The following is a 25242-nucleotide window of genomic DNA, read 5'->3' on the forward strand; positions in this document are numbered from 1 at the left end:
AGCAACAGAAACTAACTTTATGAGCTTCAAAGATACTGAATTTTCTAGTGAGCCCTGTATACATGTTGATGTAATAGCCACATTTTTTTAAACAATCCAGTTTATTTTATTAAATTTAGATTATATTAATAAAGTAGAAAATACATGACATATATTTACTATTTTCAGGGAAAAATTTATTTCTGAGTAAATTTCTCCCAATCACAAACCTTAACCCTTTCAATGTCAAAACACTTCAACTGAATTACTTGAAGTAGAAATCTTTCTAAACTGTATGGTATTATTCTCTATACTGTATCAGTAGTATAGGATGTTATCACATTTAAATATGTTAATATTAATTCAGATCATCAGCAAATGCATTACTTATTAAAGAGTCTACAATATATGGCTACTTTCAGAGCTTTTGAGTTGTTAACATCTATCTCTTTTTTTAAATTATTGGAATATCATTGATATACAAACATATTGGCTTCAAGTATACAACACAGTGGTTCAACAGTTACCCAAACTATTAAACCCTCACCCCCACTAGCGCAGTTACTATGTGTCAACATAGAGGTTACAGAATCATTACAGATTATACAAAATATATTCTCCATGCTGTACTACTTTTTCCTTGACCAATTTACCTTATGATTGAGAATTTTTGTTCCCTTTTATCCCCATCCTCCTCACCCTCCCCTTCACCCACCCTAATCACCCACCAGTCGCTTCTCAGCTTCTATGAGTCTCCTGCTATTTTGTTCATTTTGGTTTGTTTCGTTTTTAGATTTCACAAATAAGTGAAATCATATGGTATTTGTCTGTCTCTGCCTGGCTTATTGCACTTAACATAATACTCTCTAGGTCCAACCATGTTGTCACAAGTGGCAGGATTTCTTTTCTTTTTCATGCTTGATTAGTATTCCATTGTGTATATGTACATTTTCTTTATCCATTCATCTCCTGATGGGCACCTTGGTTGCTTCCATATCTTGGCTACTGTAAATAATGCAGCAATAAACATAGGGGCTCATATATCTTTTCAGATCAGGGATTTTGTTTTCTTTAGATAAATTCCCAGAAGTGGGATTACTGTGTCATATGGTATTTCTATCTTTAGTTTTGTAGGGACCTCCATACTACTTTGCATGGTGGCTGTGCCAATTTACATTCCCACCAACAGTGTAGGAAGGTTCTCATTTCTCCACACCCTTGCCAACACTTGTTATTTCTTGTCTTTTGAACGGTGGCTGTTCTAACTTGTGTGAGGTGATATCTCATCATGGTTTTGATTTGCATTTCCCTGATGATTAGCTATGTGCAGCATCTTTTCATGTGCCTATTGGCCATCCTGTATTTCTTCTTTGGAGAAATGTCTGTTCAGGTCCCCATTTTTTAATAAGGTTATATAGTTTGCTAATATTTGTTGAGGATTTTTGCATTTATGTTCATCAGGGATATTGGTCTACAATATTTTCTTTTTTGATTTTTAGTGTCTTTGTCTGGTATTAAGAGTGATACTGGCCTTATAGAATGAGTTTGGAAGTATTCTTCTACCTTTTGGAATACTTTAGGAAGGATGGGTATCAGCTCTTCTTTAAATGTTTGGTAGAATTCAGCTGTGAAGCATTCTGATCCTAGAATTTTGTTGGTTGGAAATTTTTTAAATTACAAATTCAATTTCATTAGTGGTAATTGATCTGTTTAGGTTTTGTTTCTTCCTGGGTCAATCCTGGAAGGCTGTATTTTTCTAAGAAGCTGCCCATTTCTTCTAGGTTGCCCTATTTATTGCCATATAATTTATCATAGGATTCTGTAATAATTTTTTGTATTTCTGTGGTACCCTTTGTGACTACTCCTTTTTCATTTCTCATTTTATTTGTGTATTCTCTCTTTATTTTCTTGATAAGTCTGGCTAGCAGTTTGTCTATTTTGTTATCTTCTCAAAGAACCAGCTCTTGGTCTTATAGATTTTTTTTCTATTGTTTTATTCCCTATTTTATTTATTTCTCATCTGGTCTTTATTATGTCCCTCCTACTAACTTTGAATTTCATTTGTTCTTCCTTTTTCTAGTTTCCTTAGTTGTGAGTTTAGACTATTGGGGTTGGTCTTGTTTCTTGAGGTAGGCCTGTATTACTGCTCTCTTACAACCACTTTTGCAGCATCCCACTAATTTTGGACTGTTGTGTTTTTGTTTTCATTTCCATGTATTGCTCGATTTCTGTTTTGATTTGTTCAGTGATCCATTGATAATTTAGAGGCATGTTGTTTAGCCTCCATGTGTTTGGGGACATTTTTGTTTTCTTTGTGTAATTTATTTCTAGCTTCATACCACTGTGGTCTGAGAAAATGCTTGATACAATTTCAGTCTTTTTGAATTTATTCAGGCTCTTTTTTCTGGTCTACTATTAACATATTCTGGAGATGTTCATGTACACTTTGGAAAAGTATGTATCCTGCTGCTTTTAGGTGGAATGTTCTGTAAATATCTGTTAAGTCCATTTGATCTAATGTATTGTTCAGTGCCTGCTTCCTTATTTATTTTCTGATTGATGTATTGATGTGAGTGGTATGTTAAAGTCTCCTAAAATGAATGACTTGTAGTCTATTTCCCCCTTTAATTGTTAGTATTTGTTTTACATGTTTAGGTGCTCCTGTATTTGTAATGGTTATATCCTCTTGTTGGATTGACCCCTTTATCATTATGTAATGTTCTTGTCTCTTCTTACTTTCTTTGTTTTGAAGTCTATTTTGTCTGATGTAAGTCTGCTGGTCCTGCTTTTTTCTCCCTATTGCTTGCATGAGCTATCTTCTTCCAGCCCTTCACTTTTAATCTGTGTTATGTCTTCGGGTCTGAAATGAGTCTCCTGTAGGCAGCATATAGATGGTCTTGTTTCTTACCCATTCTGCCACTCTGTGTCTTTTGATTGATGCATTCAGTCCATTTATATTTAAGGTAATTATTGATAGGTATGTACTTATTGCCATTTTATTGTTTTCTGGTTGTTTTATAGCTCCTCTCTGTTCCTTTCTTCCTCTCTTATATTCTTCTCTTGTTATATGATGGTTTGCTTTAGTGCTGTGATTGGATTCCTCTTTTTAAATTTTTGTGTATCTATTACAGGCTTTAGGTTTGTGGTTACCAAAAGGTTCAAAAATAGCTTCCTAACTTTATAAGTCTATACTAAGTAGGTAATTGCTTTATTTCAAACACAATCGAAAAGCACCTTTTTCTTCTTATTCCTCCATACTTTATGTATTACATATCATAATATACATTCTTTTACATATTCCTCGACTGATTTTGTGCAGTTGGTTTTACTACTTTTGTTTTAATTTCATACTTGCTTGGTAAGTTATTGGTCAACTACCTTCACTGTGAGTTTATTTTCACTGGCGAAAACTACTTAAGTTTAGAAACATTTCCATGTACAAAAATCCCTTTAGAATATCCTGTAATGCTGGCTTAATTATTATAAATTTCTTCATCCTTCACCCTTCTTCAAACATTAAAGGATGTTTAATCTCCCTTTCAAATTTGAATGATAATCTTGCTGGGTACAGGATCCTTGGTTTAAGGTCTTTCTGTTTCAACACATAAATATTTCATGCCACTCCCTTCTGGCTTATAAAGTTTCTGCTGAGAAGTCTGCTGATCGCCTGTTGGGGTTGCCCTTATAAGTAATCTTTTTTCTCTCTCTGGCTGCTTTCAGTACTTTCTCCTTGTTCTTGAGCTTTGCCATTTTAATTATCATATGTCTTGGTGTTGTCTTCCTGGGGTTCCTTTTGTTAGGGGTTCTCTGTGCTTCCATAACCTGAGTGTCTACTTCCTTCCCCAAACAGGGGAAGTTCTAAACAATTATTTCCTAAGAGACTTTCTATGCCTTTGTCTCTCTTCTCTTTCTGGTACCCCTATTATGTGAATATTGTTTCATTTGCATTGGACACATAGCTTTCTTACCTTTCTTTCATTCCTAGAGATCTTTTTTCCTCCTTGTTCCTCAGCTTCATCATGTCCCTGTTCTCTAATTTCCATCTTACTGATTGTCTTCTCTACTTGCAGCAATCTACTATTCATTCCCTCCACTGTGTATTTCATTTCAGTTACTGTATTCTTCAGCCGAGTGGTTCATTTTTAGCTCTTGCATCTCTTTGTTGAAGTTCTCCCTGAGATCTTCAATACTTCTCTGCAAATCACTGAGCATATTTATGAATTTTACTTTGAAATCTTTATCAAGATGATTGGTTATCTCTGCTCCTTTAGCCTTCTTTCTGCTGTCTTATCCTGTAGTTTTGCTTGGAACATATTCCTCTGCCTCATTTTGACAGGGTTTCTGTGTTTCTTCCATTGTATTAGACAGATCAGCAATGCTTCCTGGTGTAGAGAGTAATGGCTTTATGAAGGTGTCCTATGGTACCCAGACATTCAGGACTCTTTCCAGTGCCTGGTTCTCCTTTGCCGTGGAGCTCCAATGCTGATGGTGGGCTATGGGCAGGGCCACCTTTCTGTCTGCTAGCAGTGTCTCAGTCTTTTGCAGCCAGCAATTTGCCTCAGCAAGCCCTTTGTGATCAGAGCAGTAGGTGAGGATCATTGTGGGTGAGGTCACCCTCTACCTGCCTTACATTGTTGGTGGAGCTGCAGGGTTAATGGGATGGTCTGGGCGGTTGCACAGCTCTGGGGCAGGGCAGGGCACAGCACTGGGCTTCAACAGAGGCAGGGAGGAAGGAGTTCTCCTGCAGGTGCATCTCCAGTCAGGTTGAAACAGAGCTGAGGAAGGTGGGAGAGCCTCCCTCTGCCTGCCAGGCAGCAAAGCCTGATGGTGCTGGGCCATGTGGGCTAGTGCAGGCCCTGCAAAGAGAAGCACCTCAGGGCTAAGCTGCCAGCAAGGGGGGATAGAGCATCTGGGATCCCAAATGCCTGACCTGTTGGGCCAAGGGAGGGCTATGAGGTATTGTCCACCTTCCCTTTCTCCCGCAGAGATAGGGCCATCCAACCCTCAACCCTCTGGCACCCCTCCCACTGCTGGCAAGTCCTTCAAACTGCTGCCTCTGCTTTGGGTCTCAGCAAGACTGGTGGAGCATGCCTGTCCTCCACCAACAGCTGGAGTCTTGGCCTCCCAGAGTGTTCCAACCGTCCCTAATATGCAGCACTGCTAATCATCAGAACCCCATACAATGTGGACTTGTGTTCCCAGAGCAGATCTCCAGGGCCAGGTGTGTGGAGTTCCTGAACACCTATTCCCTACTCACTCCTCTCCTCTCCCTCCTGCCTGTGGGTTGGGATGAGGGAAGGGCTTAGGTCTCGCTCAATCATGGCTCTGCCACTTTACCCTTCTCTGTGTTGGCTTTTCTTCCCCAGGTATAGGTGGTCTGCGGCCATTTTCAGGGTCAGTTGTATTTGCTGTAGTTGTTTCCTTGGTGTGTGTGGGGGGGAGGAGGTTTCTAACTTGCCTTTTTACTCCACCATCTTCTCCCCCCTTGAGATTTTATTATACAATTCTCAATAGAATCATGCTGGTTATTTGCTCCTCAAGGTTGTTTATTTTTATTTCCCATAATTTTGGAATATCAAATAAACATCTGTCCAAAGAGTAAGGGATGTCTTAAATAGTAAATGGTATTTCTTTCACTCTTTCTCTCTCCATTTCCTTCTCAATCCACTGAAAACAGTGTTTACCTCTCCCATAATTCCACCAGGTATTCACAAGATCATTCATTGACAAATTTAATACTTACTTTGCCACACCCTCACTGTAAGACTTGTGATATTCTAGTCCCCTAAACCAACACTTTTTTGATTGTTTCACTAGCTGTCATCACTCTGTTCAGGCCTTTGACACTAAAAGTACCCCAGCATTTCATTTTATTACAGCCTCTACTCTTCCTCTTTCAACTCACTTTCATACTCTCTACACCTATCATTAGCTCAGATCTTTCTCCTACATTACAAAACCATATATCTAATGACCTGCAGCAGAGGTTGAAAAACTTAAGGATGCATCAAAATCATCTGGAGGGCTTGTTCAAAAACAGATTTCTGAGCCTCACCATCAAAGTTTCTGATTCAGTAGGTCTGAATAGACCTCAAGAATCTGCATTTCTAATAATTTCCAGGTAACACTGGCCTACAGGATTCTCCCTTGGATAAGCCACAGGTACCTTAATTTCAACATGACCTACCAGGTCTCCCAACTTTACCTGAGGTCACCTCCAAACCATTATTTACACAGCATCCAGAGTAGTCATTCAACACCTGATTTTACGATCCTTTATATTGAAATATTCTAATGGTTTCCAAGGGCTCTTAAGACAAAAATCAAAATCCTTCACATGATCTATCAAGCCTTACATAACCCAGCATGACCCAGTCCTTGCCTACTGCACCACACTGCTATCATTCTTTCTTCTTTTATACACTCCAGCCACAGTGGACTCTTTCATTTCCTAGCAAAAGCCAAGTGCTTGCTGTTCCAGAATATTTAAACAAGATATTCTGCCAGAAATACTCTTTTTGTCTTCAGCTTGTCACGTTCCTTGGCTTCCCTCCCCAGCTAGGTCAGCAAATTCTTATAACACCCTGTATTTCTTCCGCTTAGCACTTTCCACAATGGTAATTACACAGTGAATTCGGCAATATTAGTAGTTTACTGTCTGTTCCCCACCCTTCTCATACACACAGGCTCAAAGAGGTCACATGTCTACCTGGTTTCCACTCAACTTTCAGCCCTTTGCATAGTGACTTGTACCCAAATATCTGTTGGATTAATGGTCTTGTAACAAATTATTCTGAAACCTCAAAAGTAAAAGTTTTATTAGAAAGGAACTGCAGGCATTTTTTTAGTATCCCTTATTACTTACAAATAAGGAAATTTCATTAAACTCCACCATTTGGGAGCTTAAATCAATAAAAATAGTACCTTCAAAAGATAAAATTAAATCTTCCTATCTCAACTTCCTCTGCAACAAGATACACCAGTAGATTATCATCTTAATCAATAGAGTACAGCACTGATACCCAAAAGTCTCTCAGTAATATGTGTATGTATAAGGCAGACTGAGATAATTTTTGCAAAAAATTTACATATAAACTTGAACCAGAGTACACTCAGGCTTAGCAACAGAAGTGGTTTAGTTCTTGCTAGGAAATGAAATGGAGTAGCTGTCTGGAATTAAACCTAAACATGGGTAGCCACAAACTACAAGATAATAAGAATATAACTGAGAACTAAATTATTATGAAAACAAATGTTCTATAGATTCTGATCTCTTTTAAAATGGAAAGAATACCTGCCATCTACAATTCATTCACCAACTCTTCTTTTCTAAAGTGCATGCTAAATCAGTAAAGTAGCCTCAGTGGCACAGAAACAGGAATAATCATCTTAAAATGTAACTTTAATACAGCAGAATTTATATCCAATAAAGGTTAACTCCATTCAAAGTAATTATTTTTACAGACCATTTCAAGTTGTCATCATACAAAACAATTTTGGAACTCTTTTCTAATTACTTTCTTAGTACCTTATAAATGATACAAGAATAATAGGTTTCATCCATTTGGTCACTATTTTTAACTAAAAATGGCATTCCTCATTTTGATCCCTAATTTTATGTATGAGACTTGGTTCAGAATAACTTCCCACTTTTTCTAAATATCAAATTCATTCTCATTTGCCACCACACATTGTAGGTTAAAAGAATGATGTTGGAAGCACTAAAGAAATGCCAAAAAAAAAAGTTCCAAAACTGTTTTGAACAACGACATTACTGAAATAAATTCAAGATAACTTTGAACATAGTTATCATCCCTTAGACAAATAAGTGTTAGTACATTTTTTAAAAAACTGGTCACATTTCTACTCTGGCACAACTCACAGGCAGGTCTCATCCCCGGCTTCTGGTTTTCCTGAATAACAGATGCTGTTATGCAAAAGCACATTTACTATAAACTACATATTAATAAATAGAACAAGTTTTTTTTTTTTTGAGAGGGCAACTCTCATATTTATTGATCAAATGGTTGTTAACAATAAAATTCTGTATAGGGGAGTCAATGCTCAATGCACAATCATTAATCCACCCCCAGCCTAATTCTCATCAGTCTCCAATCTTCTGAAGCATAACAAACACGTTCTTACACGGTGGACAAATTCTTACATAGTGAATAAGTTCTTACATGGTGAACAGTACAAGGGCACTCATCACAGAAACTTTCGGTTTTGATCAGTCATTATGAACTATAAACAATCAGGTCAAATATGAATATTTGCTTGATTTTTATACTTGATTTATATGTGAATCCCACATTTCTCCCTTTATTATTATTATTATTATTTTAAATAAAATGCTGAAGTGGTAGGTAGATGCAAGATAGAGGTAGAAAACATAGTTTAGTGCTGTAAGAGGGCAAATGTAGATGATCAGGTGTGTGCCTGTAGACTAAGTGTTAATCCAAGCTAGACAAGGGCAATAAAACATCCACGGATGCAGAAGATTTCTCTCAAAACAGGGGGGGTGAGGTTCTAAGCCTCACCTCCGTTGATCCCCAATTTAAATAGAACAAGTTTTAAAAATAAAATCTGGTGATCTACTATAACATGGCTTGGGGAGGCAGTATAAACAACATGACTGTGGCATGAGACAAGCCAAGGTACAACTCCTTGCTTGGTCCCTCAGTAACTACATGACTGAGCATGATACTTAAACTTAAAGTCTATACAAAGTGAATAATTCTTTCTGTAATATGGAAATAATACCATCTATTTCAGGGACATTGCAGGGATATTACATAATATATTATCTGATTGGAATTCTAGCCCCTGACATCTACAAGAAATCCTCAAAAGAACTTAAGAGGCTATCTGTTCCAAACTCTCCATTTTACTAAGACCCACAGAGACTGCGTGGTTTGCAAGGTCACAGATACTTCTGGCAGGTTTCTTATTTTCCCAGCACATCTGTTTGCTAAATCAGCTGGTGTTTGTAACACTAGGTTGCACAAGCCTGTGACAGAGGTCTCAAAGGTTTCTGTGACAGTAATAAATCAAGGCTACTTAAGGACTGTGCTTGCAAATATGACACTGGCAGTCATATATTGATAATTTAGTCCTATATATTAAATGTCTCTCTTGGAGCTTAAGTTTGTTTTTAAAGTCAGATATTTTAAATTACAGCTAACACTACTTGATTCTGCATAAATTTTCATTGGCTTCCAGAAAGGTTCTTTTCTAAGGAAAATATGAACCGTGTTTTAAATCAAGATACTAGATAAAATAAATGTATTTCTCATTTATTAAGTATAGTAACTAGTTACAATAAACCAAAATAGTTACTTACTCAGTTTCCTACAAGTAAAATTCATACTCAGACTTAAGCTGAGGGTTCTTTAATAAGGATCAAAGCTTGAAATGCAAGATCTAAAGTTAATTCAAAATTATCTCAAGAAATTTCATTATTGGCTTTCTTATTCAATCCCAAAAGCAATTTGTTCATAGTCTGATACAAAGAATGGCTTTCTATCTTGGATAGCAAAGAAAAATGAGAATTTAAGTGCCTACTTCTGGCTTAGATGCTTCTGGGTTTTGGATTCTAGGTATAAATTACCACAACCAAAGTACTTGTCATCTTTAATTTACTGTGTAAGTAACCAAAACACATAATTACACTTCTACATGCCAATTTAAAACAGTCCTATGGGAACATAACTTTTAATCCTTGAATTAAAAATGACTACCAAAAATGAGGAACTATGGAGATTAACTCTTACATGGAAAGCCTGCTCCTAACAGAAAACTAATCAATGAAGAAAATGAATTCTTAGAGAATGCTAAAAAAGCATGTATTTTCTGAACCTAATTAAAACCATAATTTGTTTCACAAAATGTGTCCCTGATTAATTTCAACTTATGAGTTTGAAGAAGCTAATCATTACTATTGCAAATTAAGAAGCCCCAAAAGATAACCAAGTAAACAAGACCTTACTAATTAAAATGCTGAATATGTGAAATAATCAGCCTCTTAAATGAACCTGTTTTCAGAGAGGAATTTTTTTGTCAATAATGACATGGCATTATTTTTTTAATTCTTACATCCTAATCATAAGTCTTTGGAAAAATAAAAATATAAAAACCCTAATTTCCCAAATAATCAAACTTGAAAATAGTCAGAAGTATTATATATATAATGCTGGAGATTCTATTTTAAAATATCAGGAAGAGTGAGGAAAAAGTACCAAAACTGTAACATAATGGAAGCAATAAAAGATACTGTAAAGAGCCAGTCAAGAAGAAAATTAATCATGACAACAGGTAACTGAAAAGGAAAATGCTTAGGATGGATGAAAAAGGTAAAACAAGAGACATATAACCACTATCTCATCCAATCTCTGTTCTACAATCAACAGTTTCATAGACTACAGAGAAAGTTCAGAAAATAATCAGTAAATAGATGTCCACTGCATTATGCAATATTTACAACTTTGCCTTCCTCTACATTGGGCAAATAAACTGCACAAGAGCCAATTTATTTTCTAAGCTACTTTAAATTTCAAGTATTTACTATGTAGTTTCTATATTATCATATATAATTAGGCCAAATCTAGGGGTTCAGGCTTTCCAAATCACAATCCTTCTGATAGGATTTTAACTTTAAAGTAGTATTTTTAAAACCCAGATTGTAAAACTTCTGATTGCAGAATTATAACTCCACACATAAATGACACACATTCTGTAAGTCAAAACCATAGCTATAGAAGAAAGAACTACAAGGTCTCATGAAAGAAGAACTAAGATTAACAGGGAAATACAATGTCATAGAAGAGAGAGGAAAAAAGTAGATAAATTTATTTGCCCAGGATAATTTACAGTCAATCAGTATGGAGGCTGAAGATTCAAGAAAGGAGACTGGGAAAGAAAAGAAGTTAAAGAAAATTTAAAACAATGCTGGGAAATTTTTATGACTACAAGATGGAAGGAGATGAAAATTAAGGCCTTCAGTGAACTAACTAGGCGATCGAGGCTCAACATTCAAGGCACCAAAGATTACAAGATAGAAGAGAAGGAAAATACTAATAACTACTGAACCAAAGTAGCTGTAACAAGAAAAGTAAATGACAACACCTCACCTGTCTGGACACAGTTAAGACACAGAAAGTAAAGGCTTTGGAATAATAAAAATGTCACACAAGCCACAGGCTTAATGCTGACATGTCATTCTCTGGAGCAAAATCATCATTTTATGCACAACTCTAAATGGTCTCATTCAGCTTCCAAGTAGCAAACTAGAAATGGCAAGAGAATCATGATGACATGGAGGAGTTGGGAACATGATAACAACAGAGGACACAGAGAAACTCAGAGGCAAACAAAAATTCAGAGTACAAGTTTTCACGCCAACTGGCATGAAGTTGTAAACACCTATCCAAATCAGCAGTGAAAGAACATAATCATCATATTTTAACACAGTATCATGGTCACAGTGTTATGAATAAACCTGTATTAACAAAAAATACTGTTCAATATTTCTGTACCTTACGTTTAAGAAGCTAGAAAAGGACTCCAGTAAACAAAAGGTGGTGGACTAATTAAAATTCCCCTCCAGTTACCTGGTATATCCCACTGAAATAAAAATAGAAAGAAATAAAACCACAAGAGCAAAGAAATTAAAATTGGGGATGGGGTTGTGTGGGAATTCAGAAAATCTCTGAATGATGCAAGTAGATGCGAGACACAACTGATACAACAAGCAGAGAAAGCCACAGCCTCATTATATCCTTTAACAGTAATGCAAAAGGGTGGAAACCCATACATCTGATAGGACCTGTAAGATGCATGACTGAAAGTAAATGGTACAGCAAAGGATGGGAATAGGGGGAATAAAAATAGGACAATTGTTCCTTGACTGACCACATTAGGAACAATTAAATTTCCCATTCCCCATCTGCAAGCAGCCTAAATAACTGACATTTGCCCTCAGGCAAAAAGATAGTGAGTCTTTCTCTAAAGAAAGTAAATGACTATCTAGGGAAAGCTAAGTGGAGACGCTGGCACAGATTAATAAACCCTTCTCATGTGGCATTTAGAAAGCTCACAGCCTGGAAAGCCAGGTCCCCTCCCTCTTGCCCTAAAACAATGTTTGTCATAAATAGTTCCTGCCCTATACTGTCCTGTCCCCAAACACTGTGGCCAGAATTCCTACTCCAAGGGAAAACTTAATAGGGAAAACAGTCCAAGGAACAGGCTGGGAGGGGGAGACCCAGTCCAGAAATGTAATCTTTCTTTACGGAACATGAATAGACAGCCAAGAACCACCAGGCATATAAAATCACCAAGCATGAAAGAATACAAAAAAAATAAAATAAAATAAAATAAAATCTGAAGAGAAAAGAGATAATTAAGGAAAGATATTATTTTAAAACGACTTTACATATTCTGAGACTAAAGACAATATTACAACATAAGACAAGAAAAGAATGGTAGGGGGAAAAAGAGAACAGGAAAATTTACAGATCAACCAAAAACTAGATGGGGGGACATACCCTGAACACTGAGCAAAGAGAATCACAAAATATGAGAAGTAAAAATGAGACAAGGAGGACAGATCCAAGAGAGAAAGCAAATGCCCACTAAAGCGCCAACAGCCAAACAAGAAAGTGAAGGGAGAAAACACCGAAGACATAATGGAGAACTTTCTAGAGTTAAAGAAGAACCTGATTCTTCAGACAATAAAGGCAACTGAGTGCTTAGTACAAAACAAAAACAACTTAAACACCTCAGTAGGACTAATGTTTTCTGACAGAACAAGGAACAAATCATCTTAAAAGGATAGCGGGTTAGATGACATATGGCTTCTAATTGGCATCCATGGATGCCAGAAGAAAACCACGCAATGCGTTCAGAGTGCTAAAGGAAAACTATTTGCAACCTGCAATACTGCACCAAGCCAGTCAGTTATGTGAAACTGAATGAAGGTATTTTTTGTACATAGAACAATTCAGAAAGTGTGCCTCTCCAACACACTTTTTTAAGGAAATTACTTGAGGATGCACTTCAGAAAAAAGATCAAGTAAATTTAGAAAAAAAGTAAGATCTACAATAGAATGGATCCAATTCAAGAGTACAATGAAAGAAATTTTCAGGAAGAAACCTAAAAGGCAACAATTCCAAACTGAGGCAGAATTACAGGCAATTCCAGATCAACAGGGAACACAATACAACAGGTAGTATGCTGAAGACTGGAAGGGTGGGGAGAGAAACACTACAATAAAGGCATATGGTACAAGAAAAGGGGACAGTTAGAAACACCACAGAATTAGGAAATCATGTCCATTTTTTTTTAATTCAAGAGCTAGATTTTGAGCAATTGATAAAATAAATAAAATCCACTGGACCTTGATGCTGACATTTTTCTTCAAGTGGTCCAAGAACTACTTAACAGGATCTAGAGACAAGAAATCAGAATCTGAGCACGCTACCCAGCCCAGCATTAAGTAATATTTACATAGTGATAATATCAAAACTATTCACTGGTTTTCATCATTTAGAGAGAAGCTAGGGACATAGCAAGGATTAGGATGGGGAAGGTATAATGTGTTTATCTAGGCAATAACAAGTATAGCTACCAGTTTAGAAGGAAAAAGAAGAAGGAAAACTTGGAAAATCTAGGTAAGCTGATATATTAATAGAAGTATGGATCAACACGCAACAGAAGCTAATGTGTTCTACAAAGCCACACTGCTTGCTCTACTGTATATTCATAAATAAACCTCCCCCACGAACGCCACCCATCTTCTAAGAGGAGAAAATGTCCTTTAATTAAAGTTAAGTTTCTTTCAGTTTAAAATAATTTCCTTCAGGTTAACTAAGATTTGAAGGCAGTGGTTCTCTATCAAGGGTGATTTTTTCCCCCAGAGACCATTTGGTCATCTCTGGGGACATTTTGGTTGAATAATCAGGAGAGGTGCTACTCACATCTAATGGGTAGAGGATAGGAGCGCTGCTCTTTATCTACAAAGCACAGGAAAGCCACTCACAGCAAAGAATCACCCAGCCCCAAATAACAGTAAGGGCCATGCTGGGGAAACCCTGCTTTAAGGGAGCTCTTCAGACTTTTTTAGTAGAACTTTTATTGTTTCTCTCTGCTCCTCATTTTGATCATGGTGTCTAGGCATACATGAAAGTTTTATGGGTGCAGGGAGTATTATGATTGTGCTGAATATAAACCCATGGACTGCCCCAAACCATGCTTATAGTTAAGGCAACACTAGCTGCTTAACAAATAAAACCCCAAATTTTCAGTAACTTCACATGATTAAAATTACATTCCATTGTGGGTGTTTCTGTTTGGTGTACAGCTTTCTTCCACATGGTAATTTAGAGACTCTAGATCATTCCAGTCTTATGGCTCAACCACCCGCTGTAAACCCCAGCCTCTGCATCTGGCCTTTGAATTGGAAAAGAGAAGGGAGAGAAAGAACACCTGTTTTTCTGCTACCTCAACCCAGAAGTGACAACACATTATTTCCATTCACATTCCACTAATGAAAACCAGTCAAAGGCCCCACCTAGATGCGGGGAGGGAGGATGGAAGTAGAGGAGAGAATGACTGAGAAATGCATTCTTGGCTCAGCAACCATTTCCCAGTGTTAACTACACTACAGCAAGAGGAATTTTGATGGGATTGAGTTGATCTGCAACAGCCGCTCTCCCCACACCTCTACTTCGTGGATGTCAGCATAGGGCCAGGCACAGGGCAATAAGCTAGTAAGTGGCTCTGCAGGTTCTGAACTTAAGCAGTCTGGCTCCAGAGACTGTGCTAGTCGGCCTCTCCAGATTTCTAAAATAACAGGTAGTAAGAGAGTCCTTCCGTGACTATCAGTGAATATTTATAAACCATCCCCATCTTTCAAAACAGCCTACGAACCACTACAAACTTCCCACTATGCACAGCACTGTTTTTTATAGTCAAAACTATAAGTAAAATTTTACAGGAAGCTAGTCTTCAGAAGCCTACTCCCCACTTGAACCACGTCCCTGTGCCCTCAAGTCCAAGGCGTCCCACCTCATTACTCCTGCCCAGTAATAATGCTAGACTAGACTATCTCCCCAAATTGACCATACTCTCACCCATCAAAACACAGCCACACAGATTTCATATTCCACAGGGGCCTGAGTCTTCTTTGTAAGAAACTATGTAATCTGATAAACTATTCTGCTAATATGTGGCATTTGGCAGCAAAAAAAATGTTACTTTAATGGTGGAAATTTCAATAGGGTAACCTCAATTACATAGATTTTTGTCCCTCAAATATCTCCTCATAAAAACCATCCACACCAATTCTGTGCATCTGACTTACTTTTAACATATGAATTTTAAAAACTAACAAATCACCTTAACATACTGTTATCTACTGTCTTGTATTTCCAGCTTAGTCTAGAATTTTCTAGTGAGAAAATAGCAACCAAATAAAGAATTATTTGCTTTACTCCAAGTATTTTTAAGATTAAAAAAATATAGGATGTCAAATACACAAGAAATGAAAAAATCAAAGCTATATACCAACCAATCACAAAGTATGTATTAGTTCATTAAATCATACACTCAAAATAGAAAGATTAGGAACATCAAAACCTGTCACAAGGGGCCACTGCCAATAAACTCTACAAGGCAATATAATGTGGTGTTAAAGGGCAGGCTAAACCTCCACCACCTGCTACCCAGGCTCCACTTGTCTACTACTCTCAGTTTTAAAAAGGGCAAGAAAATAGCCTGATTTTGGGGGGGGCGTTTCGAGGATTAAAGGTTATAACATATGTCAAGTACTTCTAAAGTTGTACCCAGTACATAGCAGTCAACATGAATCAGTTATTACTGTGACCAACCACTCCTACTAAGACACCTCCGGGAGCTGTAACAATCTCTTGCTGAACCTATTGGTTCAAAAACCCTAAATCAAAAAGTGTCTCCTTTTTTAACTGAAAAGTTTTCAAGCTTAAAAACCATTTCCTTTTTTTTCAGTTGCCGTGAATATGGAAGGTGGTGGGAAACTGGCTTCTTTTTCATTTTAAGACCCAAGACTCTTTTTAGTGTTTTAATAATAAAATTCTCTTCTGAACATTACACAAAGGACAGACTGCTCTTTGGATTATAAACACTACAAAGAATTTAGAAAATATAATGAAATTTTGAGATTCATAAAAGTACAAACAGCTGTTGCAGCAAAAAGCTTAGGTAAGTCCTCTAGTCTGATCAAAAAAACACTGGATTCTAAAATAAAGCACAGCAGGTAGAGATTCTTCATGGTTTACTGTCACTCAGATCCCTAAAAACATACGGAAGATATTTTTGATAATTTTTTTTCCCATAATAGAAGGAAAAAACCCTGTTTCTTCACAACAATGAATAAACTGCAAGGGCAATATCTTCAAAAACAAATTCTGTGGAGGAGAAAAGCCTAAGAAAGAAAAAAGGCTCATATTTTCAACCACACATATCCCTTATGTAAAGCTTTAAAAATTTGAGGCATCTAGCATTCCTTGTGGTCTGTAACATTTAGATGCCTGATTTCTATCAGAAATTACGCTTGACTGAAAAAAAAAAACTAAGCATCTAAAATTCTGATAATGATAAAGTAAAATACCATGGTCAACTCAAAGGTCAAGTAGATATTAGATTTCATAAAAAATACACGAAAATATTTTTTAATGATACAAAGGCAAATTAAACAATTTAATGTTTGAAGTTCCCCTATGGGTTCATGAGGTAGGTGCTTCCATGTACATCATGAAATTTCATTCTCCCAACAACTATGTGGGATAAATATTATTATTCTCCCTTTACAAATGAGAAAACTAAGGCCCAGTGAGTTGCCTAAAGGTACTTGGTTGTCTAAGATGCAATCAGAAATACAATCAAATTGTCTGCCCCCAATTCAATGTTCTTGCTTTCACACTGTAGCATTCTCACTTCCCAAACTCAAGTACTCTAAATCTTAGCTTTTAAAGGTGTGCCAATCTTTTTATCTGGGAGAGGCAACAGTTGTGAGGGAAGAAGAAAAATTCTTCATTATGTTACTTAAAAAGACTCACTGTGTTTAATCCAACATGATTACCCAGGCCAATTCAAATGCTTTGGTCATGCCGCGACCCCTTTAAAATACCTGCTCATCTTCGGATAGACAGCTTTCGGCAAGACCTAACTCAAGGATCACCTCCTCCAAGAAAGTCTCCCATATTAAATAAATAACCTGCTCCCATCTTCCCAAGCCAACACTCTTTCTTTACCATCTCACTACTTTTGTCTAATGTGGGCTACATTATCATATACCCCTCCTTGTTCTCCAGTCATACCTTTGGAACTACATTTTTTCATTCAGTAACTACTAAGCATTTGGAGAGTTAACAGTAAGCAAAACAGACAGCCCTTGCTACCAGGGAGAACTTACATTGTCTGCCACTTTACCACAAGGGTAAAAAAAATAACATAAGGTATACCAGTATGATGTTCCTGAACAAGGATTCCTTCTTTCCCTACAAGGTCTCTGAAGAAAGCTCTCTCCCTTGCAAACTTAGAAAGATTCTCCAGGGAAGAAAAAGCCCTTCTATCATGTTTTCCATGAGACCTTCAACTTCATACCTTTGAGAGGAGATATGAGGACCTGGGGACCAAGGAAGGAAGGATAGATCTAAAATCTCTCAAGGGTTTCACACACATTGACATGAAATGTGCACCTATTAATACAGACATCGCTTCCTGGATCCCATCCACAAGGAAACTGTACCTCAGCCACAACTGCTTCGATCAAGCACCTCCAATCTCCTGGCACCCAGCCGCCTCCATTAACTAAGTACTAAGAGGATTTTTAATTCAAGTTGTATTTACATATTATTTGTAGGTCATATTCAGAAGAATAAGGTAGGACCTCTGTCTTCTATTTTGGAATCCCCTGATACTTCAAGATCATTGCTATCATGTGCTCAGCTTTGGGTACTATTAATATTAAAATATAATACTTCAGGTATTGCTATTAGGATAAGCATTTTCCAAAATAATATTAGAAAACTACATCTAAGTATCAATGCTTTATTTTGTTACTCATGCTTCAGTTCAAGTAACCTGCTCTTGAAGGATTATTTATAAACCAACCCAAGTTTAAATGTACTGAAAGCATTCACTAAAGAAATTCTGCAATTTATTCTTTAACAACGAAGATCCATTTGTAATGCTGATTTTGTAAATTCATAATTTTCTGTTAAAAATCAGAACTAAAACATAACTTGATTCCAGACTTGTGTATTTACCCCAAAAGTATATTTTCAGAAGTTTTTCAATTCAAAAATGAACCAAGAAACTAGATATTGCCAAGTTTATGTCTATGTGTTGTAAGAAACATATTTGATTGCCTCTAAAATGTAACAACATTCTAACTGAAAAAACATAGCAGCATCTTTTCACAGATCACAGATACAATAAAGGATTCAACAAAATTCAACAATAAACCATGACCTCTTTTAATTAAACAGACATTTCTAAGCACCTGTGTACAATGTATTTTGTGGCTCAAATGGTTCACATGGAATTTGACCCAACGACTTAATCTCCATACATAATTAAAGACCTAAAATGTAGCTCTTAGGTTTCATCTATTCGCTTTCCCAGTACTTTGAACAGGCATAAGGTAGTCATTCCATATATAGTTGCTAACAAAAAGGGATAACTTGCAATTAGTTGTACTTTAGAGGACAAATTGCATGCCTGTACTATTCCTTTCCCAACCTGCTTTATACAACTAACATGATCTTAATAATTCCACTGCAAAACAAGTTCTAGCATGCACAGAAATTGACCATAGCGTCTCAGTAAGATTAAGTTTAGATAACGTCTGATGGGATGGAGAAACCCTAACAAGCAGTTCACCTTGTGCTCCTTGAAGTCCTAAAGGAGGCAAAAAAAAACACCCCTGTTTTAAATGATTATTTACAGAAACCTAAAGAGGCACTAATTTGAAGCTCAGCTTCTGGGCAGGTTAATGAAAACTAATAACCCTACGATATACAGGGCATTCTAATACTATTTAGAAGTCAAATATGCTTACACCATCAGTTAGAAAAGTTTTCCCACTGTTCAAGCAGGAACCCACGTCATGTATTGTTTCAGACAGCATTTAGATAAAAAGAAATTAGGTATATTCCCCAACGCAGATGTCGCTCATAAAGAACTACGACTTCTGTGAATGGAAAATCTGCATACACTGTTGCTTCGCCTCAGCCAGTCTTGAGCGGGTGACTCAAGGAACCAAAAGCACGCTCCGTGTGCAGCTCCGGGAACCTGATTCCACTCTGGAGAAATAGCTTGGGAACAAACATTAAGTTTAAAAGGACAGCAAAGGCTTCGCCCTCCTGAGACGTTACAAGGCCACAGAAACTGAGTTTAGAGGAACAACCCGTGTCACTCGCCGGGAAGGGCGGGTGCGGTCTGCGGAACAACCCCCTCTGGGGCTGTCACAGGAGAACGGGCGCCTCGCCTTAACCGCACCAAGTGACAAATTGCCGCTGTCCCGGGCGCGGGGTCTTCCGGCGACACCTCTTCGTCCGCCCGAACTTCGGGGAGAGGCGCTCCGGCGATCAAAATGCTCGCAGGCATCCGCCTCTGCTGCGGCTTTGTAAGGCTGCCGACACACCACCGTGGGCCCCAAACACTGAAGCCCGGCCAGCCTCAGAAATCCCCGTCCACACCGGACAAAGGAGCCGAAGAGGAACCACCCGGCGCGGGGCGCCGAGGCCCCGCGGCCCAGTCTCAGAACCCGAGGAGAAGGGTTGCGGTCGTCCGCAGGGATGCGGACGGCCGCTCCGACTCGGGCACCGGCGCGACACTCACCAGTGCTGGGCCCCCGGAGAGGCGGGACGCAGGGGGCCGGGTCCTGCCGGGCCCTGCGAGCGTTCGGGCGGCCCCCAACTTCCCTTGGCCACTGGAGCTGGCGGCGGCGGGGGCGGGAGCCCAGCCCGAGGGCGCTAGCCCGCAGGCGAAGTGGGCGGGAACGCGGGCTCCGCAGTTCCCGCGCCGGAGGGGCCCCCGCCTTCCCTCCGTTCGCTCGCTACGCGTGGCGGCTGCAGCTGCGGCCGCGGCCAAAGCAACCGCTGCAGCTGCTCTGGGAACCGCTACCAGCGCCGCCGGGCCGGGAAAGCGTCGCGGCCGAATGCTGTCATCGGCCGCGCCGCCGCCGCTCGCGGCGCCCAGAACGGCCAAGATCCCTCACATCGGGCGCCGGCCCCGCCCCCTTCCCGTCACGTGACTTGCGGAGGCGCGGCGGAGCCGCCTCCTCCCGGGGGCCGAGGCGCGAGGCTCGCGAGGACAACTGGCGGCGGGTGGCGAGCGCCCGCGCCGCCCCACCGCCTCCGCGCAGCCCCTGGCCCGCGCCGCCGCCTGTGGCCGCGGAGCCCAGTTTTCAGGAAGCGGCCGCGCCCTCGCTGCCTGGCCTGCGGAGACCGCCCGGAGCGCTCCGGGTCGCGACTGGGACCACGCGCTCGCCCCGCCGTAGGCGCGGCTGAAGTTTCAGCCGGAGAAGGGGGACGACGGCGTTCTGGCGTCTGGCCTGAAAAAGCAGTAACCACTTTTTCCTATTTCTGGTAGCACATTAGTTGTGACATTTAATTTACTGTTTTCTCCATTAAAGGGTTTATTTTTTGAGGAAAAGGTGGTGCATAAAAATCACGATGGGATTAAAATAGCCCAGCAAACTTGTATTTGTTCCAAGCCTTGTTCATGATCCTTCGTGCCAGTTTTAGTCATTAAGTTTAACAGTGTCTTAGGTTGGTGGCAGTTTAAACAAATGCACAGGAATTTGGCATTTCATTCCATTTTTAACGTAAAGCCTAATTCTTGATTTTTGCAAGAACCTCACCTTTTGGACATAATCTTTTGCCTTCCTTATTAACGGTGTTCCGAGGAGCTCTCCACCCAGCCCTGTTGATGAGAAGAAAAGGGTAAAATGCTAGTCACCAAAAGAAAGAAACTACAGAAATAAGGGAGGTAAAAAAAAAGACCACACTCAAACCTGGTTAACAATGAAGGCACATGAGACAGGTTTCTGTAATAACTAAACTCAGTTTGTCAACTCCTTTTTCTTCTGGCCCAGATAAAAGATTTCTTAAGCAGTTCTCATCTCATTGTATTTTCTTACCAAGACGTCAAAAAGCATTCTGTTTAGGTGGACACTTCAAAATGAATAACAATAGAATTTGGCCTCTATAATTCTTCTTATTAATATATTTCACAGAAACTCTTAAGAAATCATAGACTTAAGACTCATCATTATTTGATGTTACCCAAAAAGAAAAGAAACACTGCCAATTCAGTTGCGCCATGCTGCTGATTTCTGTAAGATACATCTTTAATTCAGAGATGTTAAAATGTCAAAAACAATGAGTTTTAGAATCTGTGAGATACAGTAATGAAATGTTCCAGTGAGGAAAAGATTCTACAGGTTCTGTTCTTCTGAGGGTTTGTACTTGTAGCTCAAATAAATATGAGGGAAGTTGATTATTCTGTGAATGACACCAAGCAAAGCTAGTAATTTTGGAGTTTGTCAACCGATTGAAACCTGTCTCCTGTTTCTAGACCAGTGTTTTCAAACTGTGATCAAAAATCAATTTTATTTTGTAATGAGTTAGGCTGGAATGGACTGGAATGTAAAAGATAAGGGCAAGAATTGTGAAACTTTTGTTTCAGTCACGGGGGAAGGTGAGAGGGTGTCCTATGTTGTGATTGAAACTGTATTTCTTATTGTGAGTTGCAATCAAATAGGTTTGAAAAAGAATGTTCCCATGTATAGATAACATGCAAAATATACCATCTGAGCTCTATTTCTCTGGTGCTTTTACTTTACTTTGGGAACTGAGACTAAAGATTAGAAAAAGGAAGCATACCGTTTTGCCAAATCCTCTCCTGCCTCAGCCCTACTTTCGTATATTGGCCGTTGAAAAAAAAAAGTCATTTATTGGAATGGAAAGCACTGCACTGGAAGCAAAGCAGCCTCGATTATAGACTTAGCTAATGAGATGTGTGAAACTAAACAAATTACTCTCTGCATTTCAAGGTCTGCCAAAAGTAGGGAGTTGGACTACATGCTCCTGAAGGACTAATATTCAACCTTTTTTCCCAATGGATGACATTCCAATGGATACCAAATAGCCATGGTATACCCAGGATTTTGCAAATTCTTGTAAAATTAGCTGTAACTTCTTTCAGCCACATTCAAAAAAAAATCAATGCAGGTAAATGAAAGTGAAGATACTTACAGGAAAACAAACGAAGTATATCTTTTACAGTCTTCTATATTTTAACTATTGCTAGTAATAGTTGTAATTAACAACTAATGATTTTGACATCTCACAACTGATTGCAACAAAATGATACATTAATAACTACAGTTGAAAATATATGCATTTCGGATCCTTTCAAATCAAACATTCTGTGATACCATGAAATCTAGCATTTTCAGTGTAATCACAACGTAAACAAAATGTAATATGTGATCCTGAACTATAACTGAAAAATATCCGATAATTCCTATTTGCTGTAAGAGATACTCTGCAAGTTTTCTACTCTTAAAATTATTTTAAGAGTAGCACTTTAAAATAAAACTTTATTATAACTAACTCCAATGTGAATTCATCTCCTTTACTTAGTGTTTAATTAATTATGCATTTCTAAGAATGAGAAGTTATTTTTCCAAATCAGTTTAAGCACCGACAGGCATGATCATCTTTCCCACAGAATATATTTCAAACCTGACCCAGAATTAAAGAGATTTGGTTTGAGGTTTTCTTATTTTCCTTTAACCTGTCCATTTAGACATATATGTTGCCAAAGATTGGTAATTTAATCTAAAATCCTCATTTTCTTTAAGAAGATTGATATTGCGAGCAACCTCAAATGTAAATGAGGCATTCGACGCAACTTTGAAGACTGTGGTAGGTTGTATGATTGCACTTGCTCTAACCAGTGGTTTGTGAGCAGATGTGACACATGCTAACTGCTCGATTCGGATGCAGTGTTCATCTCAGTCTTAGTCTTGTGCTGCCTGCCATGAAAAAGACATGTTTCAAGTAGAGGCTCAGAATAAGAAAATACATGGAGTAGACATGAAACTGGCCTTTATCCTAGAGCAGTACTGCAGCAACTGACCTGTAGCTAACATGCAACAAGAGTAACACATAAGTATTTATTTGTTATTGTAAGTCACAGAGATTTTTGAAATTGTTATATAGCATAATCTTGCAAATCACCTAAAGTGAATTTGAGCCAACAGATCAGTCATTCGTTGACTAAATGCCCTATACAACAATAATATTTACACTCCTTTTAAGTAAAATAAAATAATAGAATCTACAAAATAGTCAACCAGATACTTGGTTTGCATCCAACTAAAATTTATATTAAAAAGTAGTCTATAAAATCTACAGATTTGCTTGCAAAATATTTGCAGAATTATTTTAAGTATTTCTGTTCAGTATTATTTGTCTTAAATATCCCTCAAGGAAAATTTAGATAATAAATAAAAGAATATGGGCTTCTGTTTCTGGCAATATCATGGACTATAAAACAAATAAAAATCCTGGAAAAATACTTTTTTAATCTTACTAAATATATTGATTAACTGGCAATAAAGTAAGACATTTTTAGGTCAAACAATGAAATGAAGACAGAAACCCTACAAAGTGTAAGAGGCTAAAGCCAGCCTTCACCCTAAGGGCATTTACCAAACACAGTTAACATGAGTTTTGATTTTCATGGTCTTATAAGAAACATACACACACAAAAAAGCTACAGTTCCAAGGATTATTTATTCAGTGTAAAGATGTACTAAAAATAAATTTGCCTCTTAGTACGATACGACCCTCTCCCACAAAGTCTACAAAGAAAATTAACTGTTTTAAAACCTTGACACCTAATAAGGGAAAAGCAAAATCCGATCTGAGAATTTAGTCATGATGCAGCTGTCATGCAAAAATGTAACTTGAATTTGTACTACCTGGGTGATCCCAAAACACCTTAAGTTAATAATGCAGAATAATTTTTGACTGATAGTGCTTAGACACCTCGAAGAAAGCCCATCCTCTCTGAAGGAACTACTTTTATCTTAAATCTTAAACAATAATTATAAGTAAAATTCTGAGGAAAATGATCAGCTCACAATTTTTAAAATGATAAGCACAGAAGAAAATAAGACACCATTAGTGAGAAGCAGTGCAAACATAAGCCAGCAGGAACAGATTCAGAAGACTTCAGATACTGAAATTACTAGGCAAAGTTCATAAAAAACTATATGAAATAAGAATAAAGGAATAAAAGACAGCTTGAAATATGTACAGAGAATAAGAAACTGTAAAGAATGACCCACAATATTTGAAAAAAATCGAACTTAATTCAAAAATGTAAATTATTGAAATTTAAAACTCTGTGGCAATAATAATCTGACACAGTAGAAGTACAATCCAATGAACAGGGATATAGAGATGAAGAAATCATCCCAATTGCAACTGAAAAAGAAAAATAAAAGAATAAAGACTCTAAGTGACATGGAAGACATTGTGAGAAAAAAAAAAATCTAAGTATAGCTCCAGAACAATAGGAAAGAGAAAACGGAACAGAGGCAACATTTGACAAAATGATGGTTGAGAATTTTTCAGAACCAATGAGAGACTCCAACCCCGAGACTTAGAAAATCCCCCACATTCTAAGCAAGTAAAATAAAAATAAGTTTACACTTAAGTACATGATAGTGAAACTATAGAACACCAAAAACAAACAAGAAAACCTTAAAGGCAGCAGGAAAAAAATATAGATTATCCTCAAAGTGTTTGGTAACTGATTTTCACAAGTAACAGAAATCAGAAGACTGTAATAATATCTTCAATGGGTTAAAAGGAAATGATTGTCAGCCTGGAATTCAATACCAAGCGAAAAGATCTTTCAAGAATGAGGCCAAAATAAAGGCATTTTCAGGCAAGCAAAAGCAGAGTTTGCTCTCACTAACAGAGTCTAAAGAAATTTCTTTAGACAAAAATGATCTCAAATGGAAGGTCTGAGAATTGAGACTTAAGGAAGAGGATTGAAAGTGGTAAATATTTGCATAAATCTAAAAACCTCTGACTATGCAAAACAGTATTTAAATTATTTTAATACTTTTAAGAGAAAAAATAACAGTCACTCATATGCCTGAAATTAGAGTAAGTCCAATCAGATTCTCACTTTATATC

The 25242-nt window shown here is 37.9% G+C and overlaps 1 protein-coding gene across 1 annotated transcript in view; it reads right to left on the bottom strand.

The window, feature by feature from the left end:
• OSBPL8 (oxysterol binding protein like 8) overlaps positions 1-20170 on the bottom strand; it is a 182466-nt gene extending 162296 nt beyond the window's left edge. The window contains exon 1 of the mRNA XM_036878603.2: positions 19859-20170. The gene's annotated coding sequence lies outside the window, so the exon portion shown is untranslated. The remainder of the gene's footprint in view (positions 1-19858) is intronic.
• Between the last annotated feature and the right edge of the window lie 5072 nt (positions 20171-25242).

Source organism: Manis pentadactyla, chromosome 10, assembly GCF_030020395.1.
Source record: "Manis pentadactyla isolate mManPen7 chromosome 10, mManPen7.hap1, whole genome shotgun sequence".
In the NCBI taxonomy this organism is placed as follows: Eukaryota; Metazoa; Chordata; class Mammalia; order Pholidota; family Manidae; genus Manis; species Manis pentadactyla.